Source organism: Chamaea fasciata, unplaced genomic scaffold, assembly GCF_029207755.1.
Source record: "Chamaea fasciata isolate MVZ Bird 193981 ecotype frontalis unplaced genomic scaffold, bChaFas1.0.hap1 SCAF_22, whole genome shotgun sequence".
NCBI lineage: Eukaryota > Metazoa > Chordata > Aves > Passeriformes > Sylviidae > Chamaea > Chamaea fasciata.
In genome coordinates, this window is record NW_027094107.1 from 6,106,127 (window position 1) to 6,114,779 (window position 8,653).

Genomic DNA, 8,653 nt, shown 5'->3' on the forward strand with positions numbered 1-8,653 from the left:
TGTTTTGCTTTCTGCATTCCTCCTATTTTGCATAATAATTCCCAGATGACATTTTATCTTGTCTTCTCACTAATATTCACAGATGACAGAGTTACTTATTCCCTTGCCCAAAGCTTGGGGGACCCTTTTCAATCCTTGCACAGCAAAACCTTGAATGGGAGGTGCAGGTGTTCTGAGCGAGGGCAGGAGGAGGAATTAGAAGGTCTAATATTCTTTCACTTGTGACTGTGCAGACCAGGGGTAATGTAAACGAAGTGAAGGAATTCACCAGTTTTACAGTGATGTTTGTGCCTGTGAAGAACTGGATTGATCACCAGCATTGATACAATATTATGTGACCAGTTGATCAACCAATTCTTTCTCACTGCTGTTACGTATTTCTGAGGCAAATTAAATTCTAGATTAAAGCCACCAACCAGTCCTTGGGTCAGAATATTGTTGCAGCTATTTGCAGCTATTTTAAAAACATGTTTCATAAAGGGGCCCAAGTTGAAAATGTTGTAATTTATTTATCAATGTTCTTTAATATTTCAGGCAGTTTTGATGATCATTTTTTATTTATTTATGTATTTCAGGGTTTATTAAATATGCCCATCATCCTCTCTGGGTGATTGTACAAAAACTCATACCACAAGGAACTTGAGGTGATGTATGCTACCACCAAATCTTTCCCACTCTGTCCCAGGAACACCACGTAGTGCCCCTGTGCAATCACAACCTTCAGAACCTACCTGGGAGCAGGGAAATAACATTTTATCTGTAAGAGCTCTCATGGACCTCTTACCCAGGACTCAAAAAACTTCAGACTCTTGGATTACATTTCCCAAAGGACCTTTCTAGCAGTGAAGAACAGCAGGATGGGGAAATGCCTACTCTGGCTGGAACATTAAATCATCTTGGGCCTCACGGGCTAAGAAACACACAGGTAATTGATCCCCATCCACAGTGATGCTGAAAAAGTGCTGAGTCTCAGACCCAGCTTATCTCCTACTTGCATCTAAGAATAATCCTTGCCTTCACCTCAGAAAGTACAAGCATAATGCAAGGGTTTGTGTCAGTGTATTTGCTGTTTATCCCATAATCCTTTTTCTCCAAAAGCGATATCAAATTGAGAATCTACCATTATCCCTTATTTAGATGGACTGGCGCTGCATCTGCTCCCACAACCGCAAGTTTTGCTACTGCTTCCCTAAATATGGTTCTTTAGACACACGTGCTGAAAATTCGGTAGTCACAGAAATCAGTCTAATTAGACCAGATTAAAATTGCACTCCCAAAATTATTGCCGAGCCAAAGTTTGATGCAAAATCTCTGTTTGTTTTTTTCATAAGCCCCATCTCAGCACCATGAGGAATTTCACATCTGTTCACGTCAGGAAAGCAAGACTGGCAGCACATCCCTCCCTTTTTCTGAAAGTGATCTGCTTGAGACCCAGCCCAACCCACAGCAAGAATGGATGGAGAGGAATTCCAGGCAATGCCAAAGGTTCAGCCCAGCAAAGCCAAATGAGCAGAGCCTATGATATGTCCAACATTGCAACCCTGGATGCCAAAAATATCAGGTTTTCTGCTTTGACAGGTGGTGACCCTCAGGACAGCACTGCCTTTGACTTGGGGCTGTAGGAACTGCTTCCCAAATTGAGTGATAGCACTGAGAGTGTGTGTATGTGTAGTGTGTGATGTCACAGGGTGAAATATTTAAGGTTAAGGGTTTTAAGATACAGAGTAATTATATATAAATACATATGAGACAACATGGAGGGATTTGGGCATTGCCTGGGTCCTTCTTCTTCACTTTCTTCTTCCTCCTTCTTCTGGGGTTTGGGTGATCTTTTCTAATTGGCCAGTGAAAACCGCATTGAGGACACTGAGTGATCTTTAATTGGGTTATAAATAAAAATAACTTAAAAAGTCTGTGTCGTTGTGTAGTAAAACAACGTCGGGAAACAGCAGAGAAGGCAGCTGGCAGGGATGGTGTGGGGATTGGCTCATCCAACCAGCAGGCTGCAGACAGATGTTGGGCATGGGACAGGAGCCACTGCCATTGACACGTCTCACATGCCAGGCAGGGGGACAAAGTGACTCAACCTGACACGAGGAGGAAATTGTGTGTGACGTGTCCTTCGTTTCAATGAGTAACGTGTCACTTCTGGCCCAGCTCTTCATCTCAAGCATCAAATGCCGTGTGACAGGACTTACATGTCATTTCTGGGGTGCTAAAAGTCTGCTTGCATACACATAAACACACCAAGTATAATAAAAGGCACAGTGACTGTGCAGGAGGAAAGCAGAATTTCTGTACTTAAGTGGATTATTGGAGCCCCTCATCAAGATTTTCAATTTTCAAATAATACTCCTTATAACTGCTGTCCACAAGCATTAACAGTCATATTCTAGGGAGGTAATTGCCAATTCTTAATTCCTTCTTACAAGTCATTGGTTTGCTTCCAGCAGTGCTGTTTCTAACTGACTGGACTGAAACATGAATCCACATGAATGGGAACGTAAGAGATGATGAGAAACTGTGTGAGAAGAGAAACTGTGAACTGGGCAGGTCTATGGCTGTGACAACACAAGACTGGGGAGTTTGCCCTGGTCCTTTGTCAGGTGCTTCTTGCTCAACTACCTGATTACATATTGAGATTTCTTTTCCAAAAATCAAGACTCCAAATCTGACAGGAAATTGGTGTTTTACAGGGGCGACAAAATCACAGAGCTCAGAGACAGACGGAAGCATTTCATAAGGTCTTTCACAATATAATTTCTCCAAGTGAAGACTGGCCATGGGCAAAGTTATAATGATGTGAATGAAAATAGAATCCTTGTGTAACTATAGGTACAGGCATAAATATATAGATATATAAAAATGTACAGATGGGCTCATCCTTTCACTCCTAACCCCTGCACTGTGCACGGCTCCTTGCAGACAACATCTTTGGCAGAGATTCACCCATGAACACTTTCAAACCAGAACAATTTAACTATTTTCTGCAAATTTTACACAATGTTATAACCTCACTCACATAAAGGATTTAAACCTAGTGGCCTCGATTGTGTGATAGATTTCTTTATTTCATTCAGACCAATAAAGTCAGTAAGGAAAGAGGAATTGCCCCAGAACCTCTGCCCAGAACAGCCCTGGGTCAGAATTCCAGACACTCATCCAGCAAAATACTTGATCCTGTGCTGAAATTCAAACAAATTAAGACTCCACTGGTGGGTTTGGTAATCTTCTGTAGTTTGCAAATCTTTGTCGACTTTGCTAGATTGTATGTGATTTTTTTTTTAAAAAAAAGCTCTGAAAAAGGTGTACTTCCTCCCAGCTTCTCCAATTAGAGATTAGGAGAAAAGAGAATTATTTCAGCACGCAAGGATGAACATCTTGGCCAAGAGAAAGTTGTAAAATACCCACCCACCTCCTTGTTGCTCACTTATGGATTTAAAAGGCCTATATAATCAACAGAGAAATCTGGGATAGGAGGTCTCATGGCAGAGTAGCACCTCAAATAGTTTGCACTCAATAATTAACATTTTTCCTTGATGCACTGAATTACTAGATATTCCCAAAGCATATGCAGGGAGAGCAAAACAGATTTACAACGCTAACAGGAATTTTATTAGTGGCAACATTGGCAGTATGGATGCAGGCAGAAAGCCAGTGGGTAACAAAACTGGATGAGGTTTTCTGTGGAATCAGTCATGCTCCAGTTTTTGTTTCTGATACTCCAGTTTGCAAGGCCTGGCCCAGCATTCAGGGCTTTGGTTCAGGTATTAGAAAATGATGTGTAGTGACTGCAATAAACCCAAGAGTCGATTCTGAAGAGATTTTATAGCTCTGCCAACACTTCAGTGCCTGCACCAACTCGTGATTTTCTGTGTTCTGGAGATTTCACCCAGCCCAGAGGCTGCAGCTCTCCATGGGCAGGTGCTCCCACAGCTGCTCTGACCCTGCTCCTGCCATAAACTCCACCCCAGAGGTGAAATGTGGCTCCAGGACAGAACACCCAGCTGTGTGGGCCAGCCCTGGTGGGGCTGCTGGGATCTCTGCTGCTGAGGATTCCCAAATTCCAACATTTTGTTGCCACTAGCCAAACCAGCAGGGAAACTAGGAAGGACACAATTTTCAGCCAGAGAGCTCAAGACACAGGAACTGTGTGCCCTCTTCAAAACACCTGGTGTCAGTGTTTAAAAAAATATTCCTTGAAGGTTTTCTGATTCATGGGGGGGAACTGGAAACACAACACTGAGATCTTATCCATGTCCAATCCCACCCAATGCAAATCCCCAATGAGTCAGCAAGAAAACCCATCCATGGACAGCTCTCCAGTTTTACCCTGCTTGGTGTCAGCTACAGAATTGGGATTTGGGAATAATCAGGTTATTGGCTCCATATCCTACAGAAATAAAGATGACGTGACCACGCAGACAGGTCATTAAGTCAGACAACTCTCCTTTACTTTGTGTCTGTTACTTATTTACAAAACACGTATTCTAAAGAAGAGATGTGGTGTCATATGAAATAAGCTTTATCGTATGCTTGATCACAGCTTCTTGCACACCACCACCAATGTATGTTTTGAAACATTTCTATGCAATGGAGGCATTAGCAGCTGTTTATGTTGATTCTCTGCTGCCTAACAACAATCATCCTGCAGACTTCCTCTTTGCTTGGTCACCTCTGTGACCCATCTTCTCTCTTTAGTCCGCTGCTCTGACAAAACCAGTGGCATTATGGTTATATGGGCACGTAATACTCTGACAAATTTAGCCGAAATTTACTCATGGGTTAAAAATATTACTGTGAAGGAGAGGAAACACAAACATTTACAGATGGCCTAATTGCTTAAGTCTTTCCTCCTGAAGATAAGCTTTAGAACTGGTGATATAACAGACTGATGTCAACCAATGTGCCATGGGAATGGGTCTAAGTGCTTGAAGCATGATAATGAGCTCCCCTAAAATCCTACAAGTGCAGTCAACGTTCCAGAGCACTTTCCCAAATCGGAGAGGAGCCGGTGAAATATGTTAAGAACATGTGTCCCTTGAAATCCAACTGCAGCTTTTAAAAAGAGAGAGTTCTGGAATAATGAAGGGGAAACACAGTAAGAAGCACAGAGCAGGAGCCATTTGCCAACTGGAAACAGCACAAAGGGAGCATCAGCCTGTGCCAGTCTGCCTGGGTCACTGCTTCCTGCAGTGAAATACAGCACCTACTTACACCTGTCAACATTTTTAAAACATATTAAGCTACCAAATAGTCTTGAGGTAATGTACGATGATTTCCCTCTCCTGTAACAATTGGCTTTGAACAGCTGTCACCGAGTTATTAAAACATCCTATAAGCAATATATCAGAAATTACCCGTGCACAGAAATAACTCTGCAAGTTGAGAAATTATTTCTTTTCCTTTCTGAATTAGCAATTTAATTAGTAACGAAAAACTTTTCAGCAGTGTAACAGTTCAGGTTGGGATGGAGTTAATTTTCCTCGCAGCTTGTGGAGTGCCATGGTTTGTAATTGGGACCAGAACAGTGTTGATAACACACCAATGTTTTGGCTATTACTGAGCGGCACGAAGGCCTTTTCTGTTCTCTTCACCCACAAGTTTTCTCACTTTTCCCTTCCAGTTCCCTCCACCATCCTGGTAGAGGGGAATGAGTGAGCGGCTGTGTGGGGCTGAGCTGTCTCCTGGGTGGGCTAATCCACAAGATACAGTTTTTATTCCATTTATCTTGCCTCACTGAGTCAACACTGACTCATGTTTTCAGCTGTCTTAGAAATGTTTGCTAATGCTGAGCAAACGAATGAATATGTAATGAAGGTGTGCCATGAAGTAGTCCTTGAAAGAAGCTTCACCCAATTCCTGCTACATTTTAGGTCAGATCCATGACAGAGTCATAAACCATGCCTCACAGTGCCCTCAGTAAATGGCAGCTGGTGCTTCTATTTTGGTTATATTAATGAAATATCTCACAATGCTAAAAAATGCATCCAGTTTTAAAATACACCAAGAAATGTCTAAGCCAGATGGGTGAAAAGGTTCCTTTTCCTGTGATGGCCTATCAATAAGTTCTGCTCCTCAAAGGAAGGGCAGGATGATACATTAAGAAAGCAATATACACACTCTACTGAAAAAGGTCAGTCAGACTGGAAAATCACTTGAAACAGACAGGGGTTGATGTTCTGCTGGGTTCCCAAATCCTAGTGAATCTTACAGACATCAAACAAAAGCAGGCACATGAGTTGTTCTTTTCCTTTTTTTTTTTTTTTTTTTTTTTTTTTTTTAATTTAATGTGGTTTCCTTTAATAAGTCTCCACTGGACATGATGACTTCCAAGTCATGGAAGTGGCAGAGTGGCTGGGGAGTCCCACAGCTGCTCTGTGGAATCTGAGGCCGCTTGCAGGATGAGCAGGAGAAGTGAAGGTAGTTCAGGGAACGAGAGAGTCGTGGATTTGGGATGAGAAATGGTCTCAGGAATTTGAGCAGAAAGGTTTCGGCTCCGCTGTCTCATCACTGGGACACCTGCATGCCCAAGAGACAGCCCCAGGGACATTTCAGGGAGAGCAGGAAACTTGGCTCCCTCTCTGTATTTTTGCTGTCGGGTTTTGTTTGCTTGTTTCGGGTTTGTTGTGGGGTTTGTTTGTTTTGTTGGGTTTTGGGGGCTTTTTTGAGCTTTAATTCCCTCTTCCTTGGCCTCATTTCAGTAAGAATGGAGACTTTTACCCAAAATACCACCCTGCAGGAAGGACACTCTCCTGGATATAGAAACTGCCACTGCAGACACCCTTAACCCCAGGAGCACCTGGGATAGAGGCCTCCCACCAAATGAACACACATCCAAACAAAAGGGGAACAAAATAATTGTCTACTCATAAAGCTCAACCTTGGAGCTCTGCTGCAGCTCTAAATAGACACAACAGCTAAATACAGACTTTTCCATACATCTCTCTCTCTCTGACAGCTCCCATTCCCTGAGATCTACTCCATCTGCTATGAAACCCTGTGGAGAAGAACCTCCACCCCCAGGCTGGAGATGAGACTGAGCTAAATCAGCCGTGACCTCCCCGGTGCAGCAAGGCACGCAGTGTGAGGAGGGGAGTGCTAAAAGGCACAAATGCCTTTTTGTTTGAGGATCCAGAACAGGGGGAAATAACACAGGCTCTGTAGGGAAATGTGGCACAGGCCAGGCTGGAATCTGGTTATCTCTACCAAACTTTCCTTCCGGATCCTGTTCAGTTCTCCTTCCTTCACCGACAGTATCTGTTCATTTCAGATTCATCATTTGGGTTTTCTTTGCTCCGTCCAATCACAAATACTTCCTAAACAGAACTGAAAATCTGTCAGGTTGCACTTAGCTGGGAAAAAAAGGAGATGGAAATAAAACTTTGCTGGATTTGTCCCCGGACTCCCAGCAGAGCACCAGCGTAAAGCCCTCAGTGATTCCACATCCCTCCTGTCAGCAGGCTGGGGAAGCACTCAGGAGTAGCTCCTACAGTAATTTCAAGCTTATCTTTGGGCAAAAGGCTTCTCTACAATTTTTGCCTTCTCCTTCTATTTGTGCTTGCCAGAACTCCTGTGACATTGTTACCAAGGCTTTGCAGCTCTCCCCAGGGGCAGAGGCCGACACAGCCACAGTCATTCTGTGCTGGTTGAACGGCCAGTTGTTCACACTGGAGGTTTTCTTAACCCTCACTAATGACGGCCAAAAGTATTTTAAAAAAGGAAAAAGCGCTTGAAAGCTTGTCATTTTCTGCCAAACGCTTTACACAGAAAAGTAGATTTAGTTAATACCAGTTTTCCCAAGTGTCTCAATTACCTGAAAACTCTGCTTAGTTTAAATGCTACAAGCGAGTATAAGAGAGAAATAATCAGTGCAAGCTGCCAAATCTAAAATTGAGAAATCTTATTATAACTTGTGTATAGCTCACCCAGTCCCTAATGCTCCAGCCTGGGGAAGGAACATCTGGACACCAGGAGCACTTGTGCTGCAAATTTTCATGCCTTGTACCTGTTCCCAGCTTGTTCACAGCCCTGAGCACAGCCACAGCAGGGGGATTCAGGAATGCTGGGCGTGTACATTAGAGTGCCTGTAAACAAACAAACCGAGGTGTTTTACATGATCCTGTAAAAAGGGAGACCTGCACCTCTCATCACATCCCATCACCACGAGCACTCCCCACTGATTTGCACCCTGTTCTCTTGGCAGTATTTTTGGCAAAGGTTCAGGTCAAGGGTTGGAACCCTCTTCCCCGTGAAGCCTTAGGAAAGCCACTACTGACCTCTGTGATGCTGCTGCAAGGAACTGCTGCCTCCTTCAAGAATCCTTTAACAGGTATTCACAACAGCATGGACAAAGGACAGCGTGTTGGCATCAATTTACTTTGGTTTTATTTCACGTAGAACATCCAAGATCCTGGGTCAGTAACCAGAGGTGAGACCTCCCACCAGCATGGGGAAGCTCTCCAGCCACAGGCAGAGAACACAATTCTACAACAGAAGTCAGCCCAACACTGTAGGCGAAATGAAAGTAGAATACGGGTCCTGTGGAATAAGAATATGGGACTTTCTGTGAAGGCAAAAAGAAAAACTTCCTTGCAGCAGCAAATACTGCTTACTTTTTGACTTGTGTAATTCCATTTAATTAGCAAAGAGA